Here is a 17,573-nt window from a genome sequence, read left to right as displayed (position 1 = left end):
CGCACTGCCATTGAATTGCACGTGCATTGTTTTATAATATTGAATCATAATTTTTTTATAACTTCGTCTTCTTGTGGTTATATACCGTTAGATTTGTTTTTGCTCCGTCGAGCTGCAGTTATTGTTTCATCTTTTGAAAAGTTTCCGGCTGTGAGTGGATGTGTGGAATCCTAGATTGGTGCTTTACAAGTAAGTATGCACAGTACATATTATAATAAATAGAATTCGGTTAGTCTATATTATAACAATACAGTAAATTTTGACGCAGAGTTTTGAATGTGTGAGTGTCCTACGAAAATGAACCACGCATAATAGACGTTCAATAGTGTGTGTAATACAGCAATATTAAATGAGCGGCAATGCAGTTGTCGGTATTATACGTATGACGTATTTTTGACACGTGTTTATCCCGTATTCTTCCTTACTCGAGATCGGTTGCCTGCTTCTCCTTACCCGTTAAGTATTTATGTTCCCGTTATTTCTGAGTTCCCTGTAAGTGTGCATTACAAAATAGTTTTCTTTGTCTTCTCTATCTGACGACAACTTCACTAACTTTTCGGACTCATTCGACCCTTGGGTGTTCTCTGAAAGTTTTATCTACAGTGTAAACTAAGAGCCTTTACTAAGAACTTTATTCCTAGGCTTTGCCTTTATTGAGTAATTGAACTTGAACTTGTATTTGAGTTTCAATTTCAATTTCAATTGAGCCACGAAATGATTTGAGAGATTTTGACATGAATACGTATAGGTAGTGAAAATGTCATAAAGAAAGGGTCGAGTTAAAAGGGGGTGGCAATTTTGGGTTAGCACTCGGATGACAACCACTCAAGTTGCAGCCCTGCTTAATACCCAAAGGTAACTCCGTCATGCTAATTGTTAGCAGGTCATTTTGAAACGACTGAAAAAAACTGTATATACGAGGGTTGTCCAAGAATTAAAGGCCGTTATTATTTTTTAAATAAGGAAAATTTTATTTTTATATAAAAAGCATACGAAATTTTAGGTACATATTCCCATTATTTTTAAACATAGTCCCCGTTACGATCGATGCACTTGGTGAGCCGTGGCACTAGGTTCTTGATTCCCTTGCAGAACTCCGGGGCCGCCGTCCTCAAAAATGTTCTCATCTCTTTCTCCACGTCCTCGTCGGTCATTTTCCGGCCAAATGTTGCTTCATGTGAATAAAAAGATGGAAATAACTTGACGCCAGGTTAGGGGGTATGACCAGGATAACGGAGGACATCCCATTTGTATGAGTCAAAAAGGTTCTAAAAGACCTAAGCGCTTTTCACACGATTTTGTTTGTGAGCTTCCGTCAGCATTTTGGGCGCCCAACGAGAACACCTTCGCATACCCCAACTTTCCTTTCAAAATCGTTTGTATGGTAGACTTACTGACGTCTGGGAACAAAATTGCGAGCTCACGGACTGTCAGACGGCGATCTTCACGAACTTTATCATTGATTTTCTTCAACAAAACGTCACCAATTGAGGACCTCCTTCCTCTCTCCTCCTCATGATGAACACTCGTTCTACCACTTGAAAACTCAGTATACCACTTCCTGACATTCCGCTGGTTCATCACATTACCATAATTGGTTGTGAGACGACGATGGATTTCAACAGGTTAGACTCCCTCCTGGTTGAGAAACCGAATGATTGAACGCACCTCGCAGGTGGCGGGATTCGACAGCGGAGCATCCGTTTCAAACGGATGCAAATGTCATACTGAAGCATCTACCGAGCCGGCTCACTACTCGTTCTGGAGAGGGAATTCTATGTTACACGCCAGTGCTGCCATCTTTTGAGAAATAACATCCGCTTCGCCAAAAATGAATCTTCTTCGACCATATCCGATCCTAATAGGATCATATGGGCCTCCACAGAGTAGAGGTTTGTATTAACAGATTTTGTTTTTACGACAAATGGATGTCAATCACTTGCTCAACCTATTAGGTCCATACCCTGACCCACACACATATTGAAAAGCAATATGTATACTTGCCAGACCCAGGATTCGAACCTGGGACCCACGGCATGATAGTCCAACGCTTATGCCACGCGGCCACCGTGTGCGGAGATTAATAGCATAATAATAATATAATTAAAAGTGTGTAAGAGTTAATGTATAATATATAAACACCAAAAATTGCTGGAATACTGATGACTGTAATGTAAAATACTGATTATCTTAATAATTACATATTATAATTATCATAGTCAACCAAAAGTCAAGTCAAAGTCAAGAAAAATGAATAAAGGTCTTTAATTCTTTGACAACCCTCATATTATGATAACATTAACAGATGTGTGTATACAATATACATACGTAATAATATGTCAGTTAGTTAGTGTGTCTGATTTTCCAACATTTTTTAACCTTACGACATATTAATACAGCCATCAAAATTTCAATAGCAAGTCAAATTAGGTGCGTCCCAAAGCTCGAAGATCACTATGCAGTTGATTAAGTGATTTATGAACTCTAAATAGTGTCATGTGATTACTAAAATACATTAAAATGTCATTCACATTGTATTCCATATATTGCCAAGGAGCGCACAGGGCTGGATCGTTTGGGCATGTATATAACCACCCCCACAAGGTGGGGCTGACAGGGCTCTAGCCTGGGGTCCCGGGCTCAGGAGGGGCCGGCGAGGCGAGTCGACCAGATACGTGAGATAAACACACATCACAAATTTGCTTTAATAGTACCTACTGTACAATTTTTAATTGTGTATCAATACTCGACATCTCCATAATTCAAATGGATATATTAAAATATACAATAAAACACTAAACATACACATTAATTTTACCGCGTACACCATTTGGAAAAAGCTACTGTAGAGCGTCACACTGCCTTTATCCTTAGCGATAGGTAGGGGGGCCGCCAAAGATTCTAGCCTGGGGGCCCGCTTCACGATGTGGGACCCATGTATATATTAGTAGTGTCGAGATTTTTTTGATGTGGCAGGAATTAGCGGAGTTACCAAAAACTTGCAGGTGCTGACTTTCGCATTTAACATGCATCCTACTAATAGCTTCTCGTCACACCAACCGTGAACCTCGCAGTTTTCCATCTACATACTTCATAGTAAGCACTAATATTTTAGCGATGAACATCTGGCAAGTAGCTCTAACAACAGGTGATCAGCACACAGACTTTGCGTGTCGTAGAATACCGATAGGGGTGGGGCCACCCAGTAAGTTGAGAAGGCTGTTCGACAGCCAAATCATCCGGGTCACATTACTCAGTCATGAGGTCCTGACAAAGAAGAAGGAGAAATAATGTTCCATTTACCTAAATAAGTATTTTTTTCATTCTTAGGGGGGGCGGACCCGAAAACTTCCCACTTACTTCTGCGATCAATAATTATTATGATACAATAAAGTTCAAGTATGGGATAGAATGGATGAATAGACCCAGTACCACTGTTCAAAGTTTACTGTAGTCACAGTGAAACTTTATTTGAGTTACCTAGAGTCATAACTCACATATTCCAAAAATAGAGCTTTGAGATAATCGCAGATAATTATAAGAAAAGTATTGAACTCCCTTGAATATTAATGAGTGAGTGAGTCGATGTATATATATTTAATACATATAATACTCCAAGGCTGCAGACACACAGCACATTATGAGAAATAGAGCTCCCCGATTGGTTAGAAAGTCCTTGGTGACAGAACTCACATTATTCATTGAAAAATGTAAGTTATGACACCAACAGTCAACTTTGTCAACGATTTTCACATGGTTTAAAGTGACTTTTTATACCCAATTATTTTTCTTTATATTTTATATATTAATACCTTGATAATAACTCTATGCGACTCATTTATAGAATTTTAAATATGAGTCCTGTTTTTCTAAATCACCCCGGAAATCGGAGAGATCTGTCGACTTATTAAATAAATTATGTAGCGGCGTGACTTCGAAAAGAGACCCATAGATTATGCGGCCCATTCACTGGACGCCGCCAGCGCTATGTAGACGGATTAGGATTTAGCTCAGTAATTATTATCTCACAGTCTTACAGCCAGTCAGCTTAGTCTGATTAGCTCTGACCCTTTTGATCATACAGGTCCTCTATTTTGAAACTAAGCACCTTACACTATCGCGATTCGTTTCTAGTGATAGTGTGGTTTCTAGTTATCAAATGTGATACCTACATCTACTTGAACTGAACTAATCATTTGGCAAGTTCATCTGGTTATTTGGTCGAGCGAGTCATCTTATCTTGTTCGTCTATTGTTATGTACAGTTTGAAGTATTATCTGTTATTCTCTCTACTTCTCTCTCCGAATACATATTAAAACCGGAAGTGTTTCTATTTTATAAATAAAACATAGGTACTATAATGGCAAAATATATTCTAACTACAATCCTGTGGACTGCTCACATTAGTATGTAGATTGGATTATAAGGTATTGTTCGGTGATAATAAGCAAACGATAAAATGACTTTTGGCCTACATTGTATTGGTTCAAATTGATTTTAAAAACAAAATATTATTAAATATTCACATTGACTAAAAAGTATGCACCTACCTACGTTTATTTAAATAAAAAAAAAACAATAACGGGTTTAGATATTTACGTCAGTAACGTGTCTACCGGCCATAGCAATTAATATATTCTTCAATTACAGTCAACAAAACATCAATCGAATGATTCGTGCTACGTTTTCTTTATTCATTCGATAAACACATTTTAGCATCGTTGTTTTCGGTTACATGTAAGTTGTACGTAAAACATTTCACCGTAGCACAGTTCGCCGTGAGCTTTCTTATCAGAAAGAGATGATCGTATATTATACGGTCTCCAATTTTATTAGATTCAATATGAACATTAATTCAATTTTCATAGCTGATTTTGGTAAAATTCATGAATTCAAGAATGAAAACCTAACCTAACCTAAAAAATAATCCAGTATATCGGCTATTTTCAATATTTGTTTGCTGCTGGCTTCCTGTAAAGTGCAAACCGACAAGAACCGTGTTTTATTTAGACATGAATTTAATGTCAGTACTATTATACTACCCAAAGAGGTTGGATGGTCTTTAATGTATGGCCATTTATTTCCGATACAACATTTCACTGTGAAATTTTATACGGCGAACTGCATACAAGTTACAATGCTACAAGTTTCCGGACACGGTTGTTTTCGACCAATGCGCACCGACAAAGAAATGCAAAGTAATGTATTATTATAAAAATAATTGTAACAAATACGGTACCTAATTTTATTGTGAACTGAGTACCTTAATTTTTTCTCTAAGCGGGAAATTTTAGATCGCTGTGTGGAAAAATTTATAAATCTTATCTGAGAGAGGAATCCCTGGGCGCTATATTTTCAATAATATATACAGTAACGCAACAGCACCTGTCAATCTCCATAAACCATCGCGCAGATTTCCTATCAGCGAAGGAGTCCGACAAGGTGATACAATCTCACCTAAACTATTTACAGCTACCCTTGAAGACTTATTCAGGCAAATTGACTGGAATGACAAGGGGATCCCCATAAATGGAGAATACCTGAGTCATCTGCGCTTTGCCGATGACAAAGTAATTTTCTCACAAGACTCGGAAGACCTCCAAAGCAGAATGCAGGAACTCGCTGAAGTAAGCAACAAAGTATGTTTGAAAATAAATGTAACAAAGACGAAAATCATGTTCAACTGCTTTGCGGGCCAAAAAGAGATCCTCATCAATGGCACTCAGCTCGAACAGGTGAAAAACTACATCTATCTGGGAAAACAAGTGTCTATAGATGGATGTATATTTGATGAAATTGTTCGCAGAGTAAAGCTAAGCTGGAGTGCTTTTGACCGCCTGAATAATGTCTTCAAAAGTGACCTTCCACTGTGCCTAAAGCGCAAAGTGTTCAACCAGTGTGTGCATGCTGTAATCACATACGCGTGTGAAACATGGACCCTAAGTGAAAGAGAGCTCCAGAAACTTAGAGTAGCACAACGTGGTATGGAGAGGTGCATGCTGGGCATAACGTGAAAGGACAAAAAAAGGAATGAGTGGCTAAGGAATCAGACAAGGGTTTGCGATGTAATAGAGTTCATTAAAACACATTGACTGCTGACTAGATAATTAATTTTTAATTACCACATTTAAGTAACATGCTAATTATATCGAATCTCCACCTAATCGTTACGCACTAGGCGCGTCTTTAGCGTCCAATGTATTAAAAGCCTCAAATGGAGATGTGCTGGACACATAGCTCGAAGAAGAGACAATCGTTGGACAATTTAGTCATCCAGTGGTATCCAAGAGGTACAAAACGCCCGCAAGGTAGACCTAGAGGCCGCTGGATCGATGAAATCTGCGAAGTTCTGCGGAAGTACGTGGCAACGCAACGCACAGGACCGAGAAAAATGGAAGCAGCTTGAAGAGTTTCATCCAGCAGTGGATAGATTCAGGCTGATGATGATGATCATGATCTGAGAAAACTCATTTAATAACATATTGAATATGCATAATTTGAAAACATCTCATTCACACTAGAAAAAATCATTTTTGTAGAAAAAATACGACACCCGACGGGACTTGAACATCTGCTGGATTCGCGCCAGTATGCTTTTCCAATTAAGCTACGGGCATATTATTAAATTACGACGATTTTAACTAGTAGTTGTTACATGAAATGATTATCGAATTCAAATGATGTATATTCAATATTATAGAATATTACATTCTTTAATCTTGTGTCTTATTCGTTGAATAAAAAAAACAGATTATTATATAATATTATATCGCAAAATCTTTGTTGTTTATTGGTTTATTTTGTGGCCTTTACACGTCATTTCCTGAACAGATTATGTTAAAAAAAACTACCTATACTACTATTGTAAACATTGACTGGTAGGGATAGAATGAACTAATTGTGGTCTTCGTTGGACAGTGGATCGACCTTCGCTGGATTATGTATTAATATTTTTCCACAGGCCAAAATTTTACCGTATATTGATAAATAATTTAAAATCATTTACGACTATGTTTTCTTCTTATCTTCTTCGTTTTGTCTTCTCGTATTCTAATAATGGATTCACACCCCGAAACAGCTGTAAACGCAAATGTCTCAAATATTATAGGATTGACCCTATTTCCAAATTGACAATGTAGTCAAATTGAAAAATGGAACATGAAAGAAAATGTAATGATTGCTAATAATATCGTATGGGAAATATATAGCCGTATGTTAAAGACCGTCCAACCCCTTTGAGTCGTATAGTACTGACATAAATTTCATGTCTAAATAAAACACGGTTCTTGTCGGTTTGCACTTTACAGGAAACAAATTTTGCAAATAGCCGATATACTGGATTATTTGTTAGGTTAGGTTAGGTTTTCATTCTTGAATTCATGATTTTTTTCCAAAATCAGCTATGAAAATTGAATTAGTGGTCATATTGCATCTAATAAAATTGGAGACCGTATAGTATACGGTCATCTCTTTCCGATAAGAAGCTGCTCACGGCGAAGTGTGACACGGTGAAATGTTTTACGTACAATTTACAGTAACCTGCCAATTCGCATACAAGCATAGACAAAATAAAGTTTTATTTTATACGTGTTTTCTTATTCTATTAAAAACGACTTATTATACCTAGTGTGGCGATTAAAAAAAGGGTCGTAACACAAAAAAGGTCGAGTTACGCTTTGTGGAAAGAAGAGCCGCGGAAAACCATGATAATATATCGAAGCAGTCGATGGCTTAAAATGACGTACTTCAAGGACTAGATAGGGATGAAAATTATATTTACAGTAGGTACAATCACCGAAGGTTGCGAAAAGGACATTGGTCGCTGAATAGGTCTCGCAAAGGAAGCTAGGAAATGTTTCAAAAATATGGAAAATTAATTCCATATCAAAGTGAACTAAAGTTCGCCTTGTCAATACTCTAGAAGATGAAGTAGTATTCTATTCACCTAACTAATTTGTATTTTTTTCGTTCCAGCGGGGGGGGGGTTCGAACACCAAAACTTCCCTCGCCCCTTATGCGCGTGACTCTCAGCACAACTTTGAAGAGCATCTATTGTTCAGTGCGCTACTGTCTACATCCACGTAACTGACGTGGAGACATGAAGGAAAAAGCAAATGTTATAATATCCCGTTTACAGGTGCATGGATTTACTGTTGACAGTAAGTATTATCGCGGCCATAACAAGAAAATGTATGGATAAACATGTATTATCCTGCAGTTGCAAGCTTGCATGCTTGAATCAAATAAGTTTGAAAGCTTCTGAATTTTCTTGCGACGGTAGGGATTTTTTTCGATCTGCGCCTGCGCAGTAGAACGATAGTGGCGAACCTGCCGGCAAAAAACGAACTATACTCATTTTGAGGTTAATGACAACATCGCGTCTCGCTTACTCTTGAAGAATGAGATTGGAGAGACAGTCAGCACTTTTACGTGGAAACAGTTATTGTCACGATAGTTTAAAATTCGCACTATTGCTGCCAGTAAATTCATGCATGTGTACAGGATCTATAAGACAGATATGATGTAAGTTGTGAAAATTGTTAGCATGTAAAAATTAATGAAATTTGTGAAAAAGAAACATTCCAATTCCAATATAGCTATACCTACAACAAATAAGTACAAAACTGTTTTATTATTCCACTTCCTGGTAATACTCGTAGCACACTTTTGTGAACTTTAATTCATTGCCCATAGCGGGTATTTGTGGTTATTATTTAAATGCAATTTATTATTACGTATATATTGTGAAAAGACCTTCATTTTATTTTATGTCTCGATAGGTATTAAAAAAACGTGCATTAATTATTTATAGTTAGCCTTAATTTCAGCACTCGGAATGGAGAATTTTACGAACCGGAGCGCTCGGTTATTTTATGAAAATATTAACATAGTTATCTAATTGTATGTGTTTTGTACGATTTTTTATTATATTATGGCCATTCTAGCTCAAATGGTAAAATTATTTTTTCCATGAGACGAAACGACAATGTTGCCGATTTTACGACCCGGAACGGCGCTCCGGTCCATTTCGAGCCCTGCTTAATTTACAGTTATAGAAATTATGACAATTATAGGCTCTAACTATTCGCGCAATCTCCAACAGGGGTTGCTTGGAAGAAGAACGGAAATAAATTATAATTCAAACAAACTTAAAATGAATTAAAAATATATAAATAAAACAAATATCCGTAGGTAATTATAATCTAAAATGTATGTTTCGATTGACAAAAGTTTGTACACATCTGCATTATTAAAATGAACTTCTCATTATTTACTTCAGGGGTTCACAAAGTGTTTCCCGCGAGATTTAAGTTAAATCTGTATTATTTTTTATTCCTTCGCTTCTTGGATTTTAAGGAACATGAAATTAATTTTAATAATTTTCAAGATCCCTTTTCATGTAACCCGGACGCTATTACCGTAAATATGCAGTTCGAATTAATAGATTTGCAAGAGAACGTGGAAGCGAAAGCATTTTATCGTGATAAGAATTTAATAGAATTCTACAAAGGCTTTCACTTGAGATACGAGATCCAAATAAACACATGCTCATCAAATGGTTTCTTTATTTGGAAATACCAACCCATATTTGTGAAAATACATTTTCTACAAAAAAATAATTAACAGAAAACCAACCATATCGCATCTGTTTTGCGTATTCACACCACCAAATTGGAGCCTAGATTGCAGGATTTAATTCTTCTTCTTCTTCGATGGCGCTACAGCTCAAGTCGAGCCCTGGCCTCCTCCACCGCTGTCCTCCAGCCGGAACGGTCCTCCGCACGTCTTTTCCAGTTCCTGATTTTTAGTATCTGGTTGGCATCTTTTGTAACATTATCACCCCATCGTGTGCGTGGCTTTCCCACTGGCCTTTTCCCTCCTGGGTTTCCTTCGAGGATCTTCTTCGGTATCCGTGACTCAGGCATGCGATGGACATGGCCTGCCCAGTTTAGCCTCTGGAGTTTTATGAAGTTGGAGAGTTTTGAATCCTGGTATAAGCGGTATAGTTCCGTGTTGTACCTAATTCTCCACTCCCCACCATCATTCATGGGTCCGTATATCCGCCTAAGGATCTTTCTCTCAAAGCAATCCACCATTTCAGCTGCTTTCACATTTAGCGTCCATGACTCGCACCCGTATGCAACGACTATGCGTATGACGGTTTTATAGAGTTTTATAGTCTTAGTTTTTCTGTGGACATTTCTGGATTTGAATATGGGCAGCAATGAGAAGTACGATTTATTTGCAGCGGTTATTCGGGCTTTTATTTCTTCCAGTTCCTCGTTTTCTTTTGTAATATTGCAACCTAGGTATGTGAACCGGTTGACAACCTCAAATTGATGGTTTCCAAAACTGGAACTTTGGCCCAGCCTACTCTGATTTTGTCGGCTTTGTACCATGACTTTAGTTTTGTTTTCATTTACTCTTAAGCCAATCTCTAGTGCGGCCCTTTGGAGGTGGTCAAATTCTTTGTTCACAATCTGTATGGATCTACCCATCATGTTGAGGTCGTCTGCGTAGCCAACCAATTGGCTCGGATTTAATTACATGGTGAAAAAATTTAAATTTTTAGTTAAAAATATAAGTTTACACATTGAAATATTTATTTTTATTTTTCTGCCACATGTTTTTTGAAAACAGAAAATATCTACAAAGGTGGTCCACCAAATATTTTTGATTTCAAAATTGTCCCTTTGACGAAAAAGTTCGTGAACCCCTGATTTACTACGATCGCGAAATTGCAGAACATTCAATGTATGTAATATTTATTATACTTGTTTAAATTCGCCCACAAAAAAATGGACAATCACGCTGGTCATGTAAATCAATTATTGAATTATTTTTATTTGAATACTAACCTAACCTAACCTAACCAGTTTGTTACTGTTTTTTGTTGTTGCCTCGTACTTACCTATAATAATTAATATCATAGGCCGAAGTTTTTTTTACAGGTATAATCGATTACGCATTAGACCAGTACTTCTCAAACTGGGGGGCGCGGCCCTCTAGGGGGCCCCGGAGCGCCTGCCAGGGAGCCGCGAAATATTTCAGTATTTCAACAAAAAATATTTCCCAAACTTAAATGAAGACCAAAAGTACAATTGGATAAGAACACCGGTACTGTTCAGTTATGAGGAATACAGCGGAAAACACATTTTTAAAATACCCGATATACTGGATTATTTGTTAGTTTGGGTTAGTTTAAGTTAGGTTAGGTTGGATTAGGTTAGGTTTGGTTAGGTTAACCTAACAAATATTCCAGTTTATCGGCTATTTTAAAAATGTGTTTTCCGCTGATTCCTCATAACCGAACACCATTTGCTAAATCCTTAAAATATGAACATATTATTATTACGTGGGCAGCTCAAGAAGAATTGATTGATATTAGATAGTAAATCAGATAATTCCCTTGAAGTCGAGTTTAATGAAAGAAGTCTTGGAGAATTTTGGATAAAGCGTCAGCAAGAATATCCGTCAATCGCAAAAGCAGCATTGTTAATCATAATTCCTTTTGCGACAACATACCTATGCGAAACAGCATTTTCATCATTTCTGGTAATAAAACACAGGTTGTGTCTTTCAACGGAGACATTGGAGCAAACCCTGTGAATTAGCATTTCAAACATTGTAGCATAGTAAATAAAGTACTGTTGGTCACGGGGGCCATGGATTTTTTTTTCTGATTTCGAGGGCCGTGGAATTAAAAAGTTTGAGAAGCACTGCACTACACCATCAAATTTCAGTGATCTTTTTATATTTATGTATGTAGGTAGGTTACATACTTACTTTGAAAAAATTAAATAAGTATATTAAAAGTCATTTTTTTTTATAATATATATTTATTTATATTATTATGCTCATGTGAACAGTTTATGTTACAATATTATGTGTTTTACGGTACTAAGTTGTGAACTGGAAAATTACTGCCATGATCGATTTCTTTACAGTCGAACAACACTATCTACATTGGCAAAATTTTAAACAAAGCGCTAGTGGAGAACTACAAGGTTCTAAGTGTTTGTCCTTAGAGAAACAAAAGTAACAATGAGGCAGCTTAGAATACTACTTCATTGTCGGGTTTGTTTTTTCAAGGACGAACACTTAGAACCTTGTAGTATTCGGCTCGCGAAAGGTTAAATAAAACACTACACAAAAATGATCAATTTATACAAAATCTTGTAGATTGTCATTGGAAAATTGAAATAAATGACAATAACAGGTCATTTTAGTAAAACGGTATCTACCAAAGTGTTTCGACTATTATAACTAGAATTGGTAGCCATAGAAATATTTATATTTTGTACATCGGTGCATTAAAAAATGTCCAACCTATTTTGACGCTTCATTATTATTATATATATGATATATTATGTGATTGTTCATCAAAATATTCAAAACAATGATGGGTAGGTATATATGGCTGCCAATCAGTGTACAATAATAATAATTGACTCACCTTGTTCTTTACACAGGCACATTTGTATTGTAATGTTAATGCTTTGGTTCTAGTACGAATCGAAATAGTTTCATGTTAGAAATTGTGAATATATGAAGTAATTAATAAAACAATATAATCCATTCATAAGAAATTCAATTTTCGAGGTTTATCTTGGTAATTAAAATATGCACATTTAATAATTTATGAAATTAACAGATTGAGTGAGTTTAAAATTGTATTGAATTGTTTACGATCTTTGAAAGATTCAGGCAACAGTGTTCAAATGAAAATACACCTAAGCCGACTCTCACATCAAAACTCGTCTCGCCTGCAACGTGCCAAATACGTCAATGTGACGTCATCGTTATGCAAAAAACACACATTGCCAAATGGAGCTCCGTAGATTGATCGAATGCGACTGTTTAGTTTGAAAAAAACATTTGCTGTTGTAATCGACAAGTTGCATGCGTCTCGGGCTCCGAGTCGAAGACGTCAGATCGCACAGAAACATCTACGAATTGGTCATTTCTATACCGGCTCGCCGATCGCCGCATCCAAATATCTATACGTTTCGAAGGTTACGTGATACTGTCGCTAGGTAGATCTGCGCGTCTTCATATGCAACACCAGATCGCTGTTCTTGGAAGGTTTGATTTATAGGTGTGTGGCAGAGGAGGCAAGTTTAGATGTGAGAGCCGGCTAAGTTATTTATTAGTCTTAGTAAATATTCACTTTCATATATTTAGGCTCCGTATATCTATAGCAAGTTGTCTTCAACATCTTTGGTATCTACAATAACTAAAAAATAATATTGTTTTTGTAGATAATATTATTTGAATTATAAAGGTACTGAATATTTTTTTGTGTAGGTATACCCAAAGATTCACTGGTAAATAATGGTAATTGAATTTATAGCAACCATTTGTTATGTAGTTATTTTCCAATAATCCACAACCAACATGACTTCAAATAATATATAATAATTCATTTATATTTACATCACTATGCAATTATTATATAGAATAATATTTAATCAAACAGACACAAAGTGTAATGGCAGAATTAATAATACATAGGAATATTAATGGTCGATGGCTATTTAATGTAAAAGTGGCAATTGTATGCAATATACAAAAAATGTGTAAATTTACAAAATCTGATTGTGGAAACATGTATACAATATTATTTAATTGACGTGTCTATAGAATTGTATAAATATTGGTCAATTCGTACAAAATTAGCAAGCATTTTTATATTCATAATAAAGTAAACATTTTCTTTAGACTACTTAATATTATGTAAAATACTTATAATTCTATATTCAATAATTTACATTAAAAAAATGTTTAAATGCTTCGAAACCGGCTTTTGCAATAAGCCAATCTTATGTTATTTCGAACAACCACATTGATGGTATCCATTTCTAAGCGTCATAATAATTGTATGTAGTTTTTAAAAAAAATATCTGCGAAGTGTTCTTAGAGTGCAAAATATTTGTAGTGTAAAAAAATATACAATACTTAGCTAAAAAAATTGAGCATTATTTTATTTATTATAAAAAATAATAACTACCTATTATATTATTTTACATAATTTTTAATATGAGGCTGTTTTTCAAAGTCAGTAACCTCCATATTCTGCTATTTTAAGATAATCACTAAAAACCATCAAGCACATTTAGGACTGCAAATAGATAATTTTAATTTTACAAAGATATTAGTGAACAATTAGAAAAGGCGTGTTTAATGTCGTAATATATAAAAAATGGCAGCTGACTAACGACATTACAATCAACACCCGGTGCTGGCTTTGATATGTTATGAATGTACATATGATGGGAAAGTACCTACTTATAGAATCAGAATTAAGAAAACTATTAAAAAAGGTAAAAACGGAGATTACCGACTTTGAAACTAATAGCCTTATTGAGTTTTTTATAAAGTAAATATACAAAGGATGGATCACTTTGTCATGACGAATGTCAACAGTAAAAGGTGCTTCTTGTAGCTCAGTTGAAATTATGGTCCAGAAAAAATTCCTCACCAAGATGCTACAAAATTGATCTACATTTTACACGGTTAACATGAGAAGCCGTGCAGATCATGACATTGGCTCAACTTGCTGAAGGATAATAGTGTGAACCAATAGATAGATGATTTTTGAAACCCATTTTACAAGACATAATATGTGTTGCTGAGTTTCAAAACCCGCTATAACACTTTTTCATTATGTTGAGAAAATCAACAAAAACTTTTTGAACTAAAAAGGTTTTTGAATGTTTCAGTAGTGTTATAGCGGGATTTAATAGACACATTGATTTTGTTTCATAAATGACAGTTAATCGTAGCGGTTTTTGAAAGAGGCGATAAAATTTTCATGTAGAGATTTAAATAACGAATCCAACGATATATATCGAGGGCTTAGTGTCAAACAACACTATCTACAAAAGTGCAACTTTACAGGAGAGCCAAAAATCGTTATTTTAGATTCTTGTAACTCAACAAGGGAAATGTTTATTTAAAACTTAATGTTAATATTTTATAATTTATTGTGTATTGTACATTTATCTTGCTTATGATGATGTTAAAATGTATAGGGATAGTTTTAAAAAAATATGAAAACAAGGGTAACTTATGTAGTCAGCGTTAAACTTTACTGACGATTTAATAAGAAATTAGAAAAGATTGACATAACGTCGTTTGACTATCATGTAGCCGTAAACGTAAAATAACGTTATCTCAAAAAAAAAAAAAAAAACACTTTTTTGTAGATAACGTTGTCTGACTTTAGGCACTCGATATATCTTAATTATTTCAAAAAAGTGTTATAGCGGGTTTTGAAACTCAGCAACACATATAAATCTTGCTATTACATTACATAAAAAAATCAACCCATGCAAGGTTTAAAAGTACCGACGCCTTGGTGGTGAATAGAGATATTCCACACCAATTTCAAAAATGGTTTTATTTGACCAGTGGGTCTATTCTATGCTTATCGACCGCTAAAGTGATAAAGTGATAAATATTATCAAACTTAGGGTAGGTTTGTATCAAAATATTAGCACTTATTGTAACAATTACACGAAGCTGGTTTTTATTGTTGCAATAAGTGCAATATTTTAACAGCAGCAAGATAGGTGCTGTTAAAATATAGCACTTATTGCAACAATAAAATCCAACTTCGTGTAATTGTTACAATAAGTGCTAATATTGTGATACAAACCTACCCTAAGTTTGATACTATTTATCAATTTAGTGTTCGATATATATAGAATAGACCCACAGATGACTGTTAACATGCCAAAATATTAGTGTGATAAAAAGAACTAAGTGATTTTTGATAGGAAGATGGTTTTAACACAATAAAAACTTAAAATTTTCTAATGCCTATATCTCTGAATTATTAAGATGTGAAATAAGTCTATTTACCATCAAGGCGATGAAATATAATATAAAACTTTTCAATTTCATTATAAAATATTATTTAAATTTTATTTTAAGTACACATTAGTAGTTGACAGTAAAGTTATGATGTTAAAGCGGTACATTATGATTTTTATCTGAAATATTAAATTAGTAGAAAAATATGTAGTTAGTGTATAAACAAAAAGTTAGTGTTAATTTTATATTTTTAAAAAAAATTACAATCTTTCAATTTTAATTTTTAAAAATTCACAATTTATTTAAGGCGAAGTCTTCACTGAGCCTTTTTTAAAGAGGCACCTAGCGGAAAAATACGAAGCTTGCAATTTGAGACATTTTTTTGATAATTTACAATTTCAACTGTATTAATGAATAAATATGTATCTGAAAACATTAAAAATAAAAATATTTTTTATTTTAAGTCAAAGACAAACTTACAATTGTAAAAAATGTAATAAAATGTGAATTTGTTCTATCGATCCGCACCCTATTATTACATATATTTTATGGTCATATTTATTATTAAAATTTAGTTTATTAAGTTTTCTAAGCATCACCTAAGCGATTTTTGACAAATTCATAGTTTTAATATTTTTTATATCTATTTTAAAAAACATCGATTTTTATAAAAAATATAAATGTGTATAACTTGAAATCCTTTTTATTTATATCAAATCAATTATTTTTATAAATATAAATAAAATATTTATATTAATATAAATAAAAAGGATTTTAAGTTATACACATTTATATTTTTTATAAAAATCGATGTTTTTTAAAATAGATATAAAAAATATTAAAACTATGAATTTGTCAAAAATCGCTTAGGTGATGCTTAGAAAACTTAATAAACTAAATTTTAATAATAAATATGACCATAAAATATATGTAATAATAGGGTGCGGATCGATAGAACAAATTCACATTTTATTACATTTTTTACAATTGTAAGTTTGTCTTTGACTTAAAATAAAAAATATTTTTATTTTTAATGTTTTCAGATACATATTTATTCATTAATACAGTTGAAATTGTAAATTATCAAAAAAATGTCTCAAATTGCAAGCTTCGTATTTTTCCGCTAGGTGCCTCTTTAAAAAAGGCTCAGTGAAGACTTCGCCTTAAGCACGGTCGCTGTCACAGCATTGAAATCAATTTTGACTCTATACCTAAAATTTGAAAACGATTTTAATTTAAGTTTAATATACAAGGCCTCAATTTTCAATCGACAACGATTGTTACCTGTATTTTGACATTTCATAATACTGTTTTTAACATTCACTTCAATCTTATTCATAACTTGGCAAAAATATCACCAATTGCAATTTTAAATTCTTTCCTATCATTCGATAAAACACAGCCTTGCTTCAAATTACGATTAAAGTCTGAATTTATGTCCCTTTTTCTTTTAAAGTACGCGTCGCTAACACACAAACCTTTGAGGCATCAGAGAATCTGGAATTTAATCAATGTTTTGTTCTAATTTGGTAAAATGTATACACAAACTACCCAAGAATTTCGCTTGATATTAGATAATTTATTTTATAAGACAACCAGCTGAACTATGAAAACGGAAACAAAATGTTTAATTTATTTTAAAGTTGTTAATCAAACACCTAAAAAATATATCCTTGACATTTATTATCAGCACTATACTTGCATATATAATAATCAGAGATATTATTTGACTATTATAAACATTTGTATATCAC

General features: G+C 34.1%; 1 long non-coding RNA gene across 1 annotated transcript; it reads left to right on the top strand.

Moving 5' to 3' along the window:
• The first annotated feature begins 15,726 nt into the window (after nucleotides 1-15,726).
• Nucleotides 15,727-17,514, top strand: LOC147065153 (uncharacterized). The gene is made up of 2 exons (XR_015071786.1): nucleotides 15,727-16,126; nucleotides 16,988-17,514. It is a non-coding gene; the product is annotated as an uncharacterized LOC147065153 (long non-coding RNA).
• The last annotated feature ends 59 nt before the right edge of the window (nucleotides 17,515-17,573 follow it).

This window comes from Rhyacophila brunnea, unplaced genomic scaffold, assembly GCF_057557595.1.
Source record: "Rhyacophila brunnea isolate RB1 unplaced genomic scaffold, BYU_Rbru_1.0 scaffold_6, whole genome shotgun sequence".
NCBI lineage: Eukaryota > Metazoa > Arthropoda > Insecta > Trichoptera > Rhyacophilidae > Rhyacophila > Rhyacophila brunnea.
Note: the sequence above shows the minus strand (reverse complement) of the source record. Positions and strands in the feature narration are given on the sequence as shown.